General features: G+C 45.2%; 1 pseudogene; it reads left to right on the forward strand.

Annotated features, from left to right (window-relative positions):
- The first annotated feature begins 1,883 nt into the window (after positions 1–1,883).
- On the forward strand, positions 1,884–5,240 carry LOC148677379 (uncharacterized; annotated as a pseudogene).
- Positions 5,241–5,577: the final 337 nt, after the last annotated feature.

Below are 5,577 nucleotides of genomic sequence, written 5' to 3' on the forward strand. Positions count from 1 at the left end.
GTACATGTGTATCATACAGTAATATTCCAGCAATATTTCAGACCTGCAGAGCTGCAAAGGAGGTTTCTGAAAATTTCAATCTGCACTGATCTGAGAGTGAAATATGATAGATGAGTCACCAAGAACAAACCTTTCAGCTCAGAGGGGACATGAACCTCATAACCTTGAAGAACAGAGAGAGGAAAAGTGGATACTCACACACACACACTGTACACACTCTCACACACACATACTCAAACACACTGCACACACACACTGTACACACTCTCACACACACTGTACACACTCTCACACACACTGTACACACTCTCACACACACATACTCAAACACACTGCACACACACACTGTACACACTCTCACACCCTCTGTCCACACACTCTCACACACACTCTCACACCCTCTGTCCACACACTCTCACACACACACACTCTCACACACACACTCTGTCCACACACTCTCACACACACACACTCTCACACACACACTCTGTCCACACACTCTCACACACACACTGCACACACATATTCACATACAATCTCACACACACACACATTCACAAACTCACACACACATTGCACACACACACTCATGCACATTCACACACACACTCTCACACAAACACTGCACATACAGTCTCACACACACACTCACACACATTAACACACATACATATACACACACACCGCACACACTCTGCACACACTCTCACACACACCCACAGAAACAAGCAGCAAATTGCTCTAGATTTGGCTTTGGGAAGCCTGTCCATAATAATGCTCTGACTCTAAAAGCAAAATTATGCTTTTCCTTCATTTTCGGCAGTTGGCCTGTTTCCCAGGCCATCATATTTTATTCATTTAATATTCTTGTCTTCTCCCTGATGATAGCTCAAACGCTCCTGCAGATCGCTGACTCGAAATGGGCATTGTACCTCGTTCCGTTACGGCATCTTTCAGCCGTCCTTGATTTCCTCTTCCCATTCAGTGCTTGTGGTCCCTCGTGATCTCTCAGCATCGATCAGGCGCCACACTTCTGGGTCACCGGGACACAGGGGCTCTGCTCCACTGGAGAGCGCAGGAACTACACGAGAGGAGCTCGGTTCAGTTCGTGAGACAACTTGAAAACATTTCCAAGCAAAACCTGGGGGCGGCATGGTAGAATTTGATTAGGAGAAAAAGTTTAACCTTTTCAGGAAGGCTTTTATCTAGTGTTACTGTCTGCTTCAATTCCTTCTGAGCACGTATCTTCTGCTGTACCCCCAGCTGCCTGTGCTCCTTATATACTTATTTTGTAATTGGTTGTCCTTGTAACTGTTTTTACACCTAAGTAAAGCTCTTTGAGGCGCTACTCTTAAAGGCACTATATAGGTTTTTCTTATTAAAGTTTTTCTCAATCACTTACACACTAAAACTCATTCTATGAGCAAAACGTCCCAAACCATCACTTCAGCTACCAAAAGAAAGACCAATTTCCCAACACTATAAACACTGTTCATCTGTTTTCACACCAGTTTCAGATTTGTTAAACCTTTTGCGCAGAACTCTACACACCAATCTCTTCATAAAGCACAGGTTGCACGATGTACTCATAAGATGAGATAAGATCTCTTTATTGGCCATATACAATTTCTTGCATTGGGAATTTGCCTTTTCACAGACCCCAGCTTGCTCCCCATGAGACACACAAGCTTGGGGTCAGAGCGCAGGGTCAGTCATTCATACGCCACCCCTGGAGCAGCTGGGGTTAAGGGTCTTGCTCAGGGGCCCAATGGAGGAGGATTCCTCTGCCAACCTCTTCCAACTGGCAACCTTCCAGCCACAGGTGCACATCCTGAGCCCCAGAGGCAGCCCCCCACCTGCTCTTCATTTAGAAGAGCTGAGAGATGACAAGCTCTGGAGGCAGACCACAACTGTTACCAGAAGAGCAAGAAACTGCAGTTGTCAGCATGGTCATTGCCAACAATGTCATTCGTCTGTGAGACATTCAGACCAGAATAATTGAAGATGAGGGTACATTTCAAAGAACTGCCTAAATCAGTATTTTAGCCATTGACCTCATCCTTCGACACAACAGAATATGAATAAAACAAGCCTACCGTGTTCCTTTTGAAGGAAATTCAGGAAAAGTCAAAGACCAGCGCTTGGAATACATGCAAATACGAAAGTCTTCATCCAATATTTTTGGGAAATGTATTTCAGCAGCATGTAGCCCAGGCTGTATGATGGCCTACTTTCACTACAGCAATGTTTTTAGTGATTGACTGTATTTCTACGTCATAAACATAATCTTCTGTAGAGAATATGTGAGCTTGATGCCAGAGACACCCCACATGAGTGCATCTTCATTGATGAGGCAGGATTTAACCTCACCAAACGGAGGAGAAGAAGGAGGAAAGTTATTGGCCACTGGGCCGTTGTGGATCACAGGTTGGAGGCACTGTCACACTGTGTGCCGCCACCAGCCACCCTGGGCCCCTATAACACAGCACATCTGCTGGCTTTCCTCCATGGTCATCAGGATGACGGATTTCCACAAGGGCAGAGGGAGCCGGGGCAGCCAGGGCTGTCATGCTACGTTGATATTGGGGACAACGTCAGTTTCCACCGCACGGGTGTGGTGTGCAACTGGCTCACTGACAATCCTAGATTCTCTCATCTGTTTCTTCCACCCTGTTCCCCATTCCTCAGCCCTGTAGAGGAGCTTTTCTCGGCATGGTGCTGGAAGGTCTATGACAGGAATCCATGTGAGTGGGAAAACCTTCTCCTGGCAATGGAGGAGGCCTGTGGGGACATTAAGGCCACCAGGGGGTTCTTCCCCGCTGCCTGGCCGGGGCTAACATTGCCTGTGATGCCTGACCCAGCCCAGAGACAGGTTTCTCCTTATTTTACTTAGTTGAATACTTGGGAAATATTTGTACTGTACTTTGCTTTTAAATTGTATATTTTCTACATTTACATTTTCGTCCAACTTCAGTTTACTGTGCTGTACATTCAGGAAAGGTTTGAAAGTTGTAGATTACAGTAGATTACAGTAGCATGACATTGCAAAGTTCAAAATGTAAATCTGAATAGATCTCACTGGTGTGTAATGGTATTTAGTGGTGTTTGTGTATTTGAGGGCTTTTGTGTGCCATGTGAAGACAAAGTTTGATTTAGATTGAAGATATGTTTCTGAGTAGAGTGTTTCATTTTGTCATGTAAGTTTGAGGTTTGTACAGATCAGTGTGTGGTTTTGGTTTTGCGTTTAGAGTTTTGGGAAAGTGAAGCCTCACTTGAGGAAATGTGTCCTAGCTGTTGGGAAAAACTGTATTATTATGAGTACTTGCTTAAAACTCTGATTTGACATTTCACTTTGCGCAGGTTGACGATGATGTTAATTTGACAAGAGATGGCTTTATTTTTTTATTCATCGGCAAGACTGGCAAATCAGGTACTTGATTGTCATTTCTGGCTTAAAATGCTTGCTCATTATTGTTGAAGACTGCCAATCTGAGTCTGTCTCCTTGGTTGTTCTGTCATTTTGGATTCTATTGCTTAAGTACAATTTGTTTCTTTCTCTGTGCAATATCAGTACAGGTTAATAAATGTGTGCTTGCTGTGACAGATGGTTTAGTACATGGGTGCATTCCAATTGATTTGCATCTAATGGAAGTAACTGGTAAATGCCAGTCAGACATATTAGCTCTAATGTAAACTCTGAGCTCACACACTTCATCACCAGAATAAATATGTTGAACTCGGTGATGGTGTAAAGCAATACATACCAACTAGGATCTCCCCTGCCAAGGAACAGATTTTCAGACTCTTCAAGAAAAGAAGCACACATAATTCACGGAATTATTTTTAAGGGTCTCCATCTGGCTCACAACAGACGAGAATAGCAAGAAAAATACAGTAGAAACCTTTTCAGCAGCTGTGAAGCACAGGACCAGAATGTGTACCAGTCTTGAGCAATGCGAGGGGACAAAACGCAAACTTGTCACTTGTGAAAACTCTCGACAAAACTAGGGATGTGTGTTCTGAATAACCTGCAGTGGGGTGGCAGATCGGCGCTCGCTTGTTATTGTAAGACCAGTGTGCAGCACATCCGCTTACATAAGAGTGAAAGCCTTCCATCCTTTAATTTGTTTCCTCTCAATTGCACTGAAAGTCTTCTTAATCAGGGGGGAGTAAAAGAAAAAGTGATTAATGCACTCAAAATGTAATTTATGCAGAATATAAATTTACACAGAGCAAGCTTTGCAGACAGCGGAACTGTTTTAGAAAGCAGTTTTCTGCTGAACAGGGCAAAGGAACAGGTGCAACTGTTCTGCTGGCAGCAAAATGCAAGTCAACAGAAGTGACTTCAGCTATTATAACAATCACACTCACTGACATGAGCCTTGAAGGTGAGAGAAAATGTATGTGACTCACGCACTGGATTTTGAGTAAGGTTACAACAAATAGAGCTCAAGGATTCATACCTTCCTAGAACAAAAATCCTTAATGACAGTGGCAGGATGCCCAAAATATCTTTCTTCTGCCGACCTACCAAATCTATTTTTAGTACAGTTGCTACAATACTTTTTGAATATTATGTAACCCACTCGAAAGTCCTTTTTCATAAATAATTAAAACAACTGTGCTGTACATATCACACACAAGCATACAACTATGCGCATACATTTTCTGAACATCACCTTTGTGTATAGCAGTGTGTAGAGTACTAATGAAGTTAATTAGTGAAAATGTGTGGAATGGAAAATAAAATAAATGGAGGAAGAGCCGAAGAGGTATCGGCCTGGGCCACAGCGAGAAGAAGGGTGCGTCATGGGGCCCAAGTGGAAGACCTCCTGAAGACGGCGAGATCAATCCCAGACATCTGCTAGTGTCAGCTGGGTGCAGGTGTGACCGTCAGTCTGTAGCTGGCTGCCACAGTTCTAGCAAGTCCTGATTTCTCTTATTATCGTGACCAATATCTTTTTAAGCGGATCGCGTTCCCCTGCTGTTCCAGCCGACAGGACACGCTGGTGGTCGCCGTGGCTACGCGGCACGGAACCTTAACCCACAGCCCTTGCTGGTGATCGACAGGCCCGGGGCACGAGGGCACACTGGCGACTGCCGGGCGCGGCTCGGATGCACACGCCCACTCGGACCCTGGTCTCCGGGCAGGCTGTGGGAACCACTCGAGGACACGGTTCCCCTCGGCTTTCCCCTCCCGCCGGCCTGCAGATCGCCGGTGTCGCACACAGAGCAGCTGAGGCCTGCTGATCGGCACAGTGCATAATAACATACTCACTTATGTACATCGACTCATATATTAACCCCTGTGTGACAATGAACGGAAGCTCTAATCTGCAGATCGGGAGGGATGATCACAGTCTGGCAACTTTTGTCCCAGCGAGTCTGAAATGCAGTGACTCCCAACGTCGCTGCTGGAAGCTGTGCTGTAGATATCACCCACAAGCAGGCCAGGCCAAACCTCACTGGAGCCGAGGGCTCAATGAACATCCTCAAACGCGTCTAGCTCTCGAGGGTCGTTATCACGCGTGAAGCGTTTTAATACACCAGGGGTTTAAATGAGCCGGAGCCCTGTAA

Source organism: Lepisosteus platostomus, chromosome 2 (assembly GCF_059453375.1).
Source record: "Lepisosteus platostomus isolate fLepPlt1 chromosome 2, fLepPlt1.hap1, whole genome shotgun sequence".
Taxonomy (NCBI): Eukaryota; Metazoa; Chordata; class Actinopteri; order Semionotiformes; family Lepisosteidae; genus Lepisosteus; species Lepisosteus platostomus.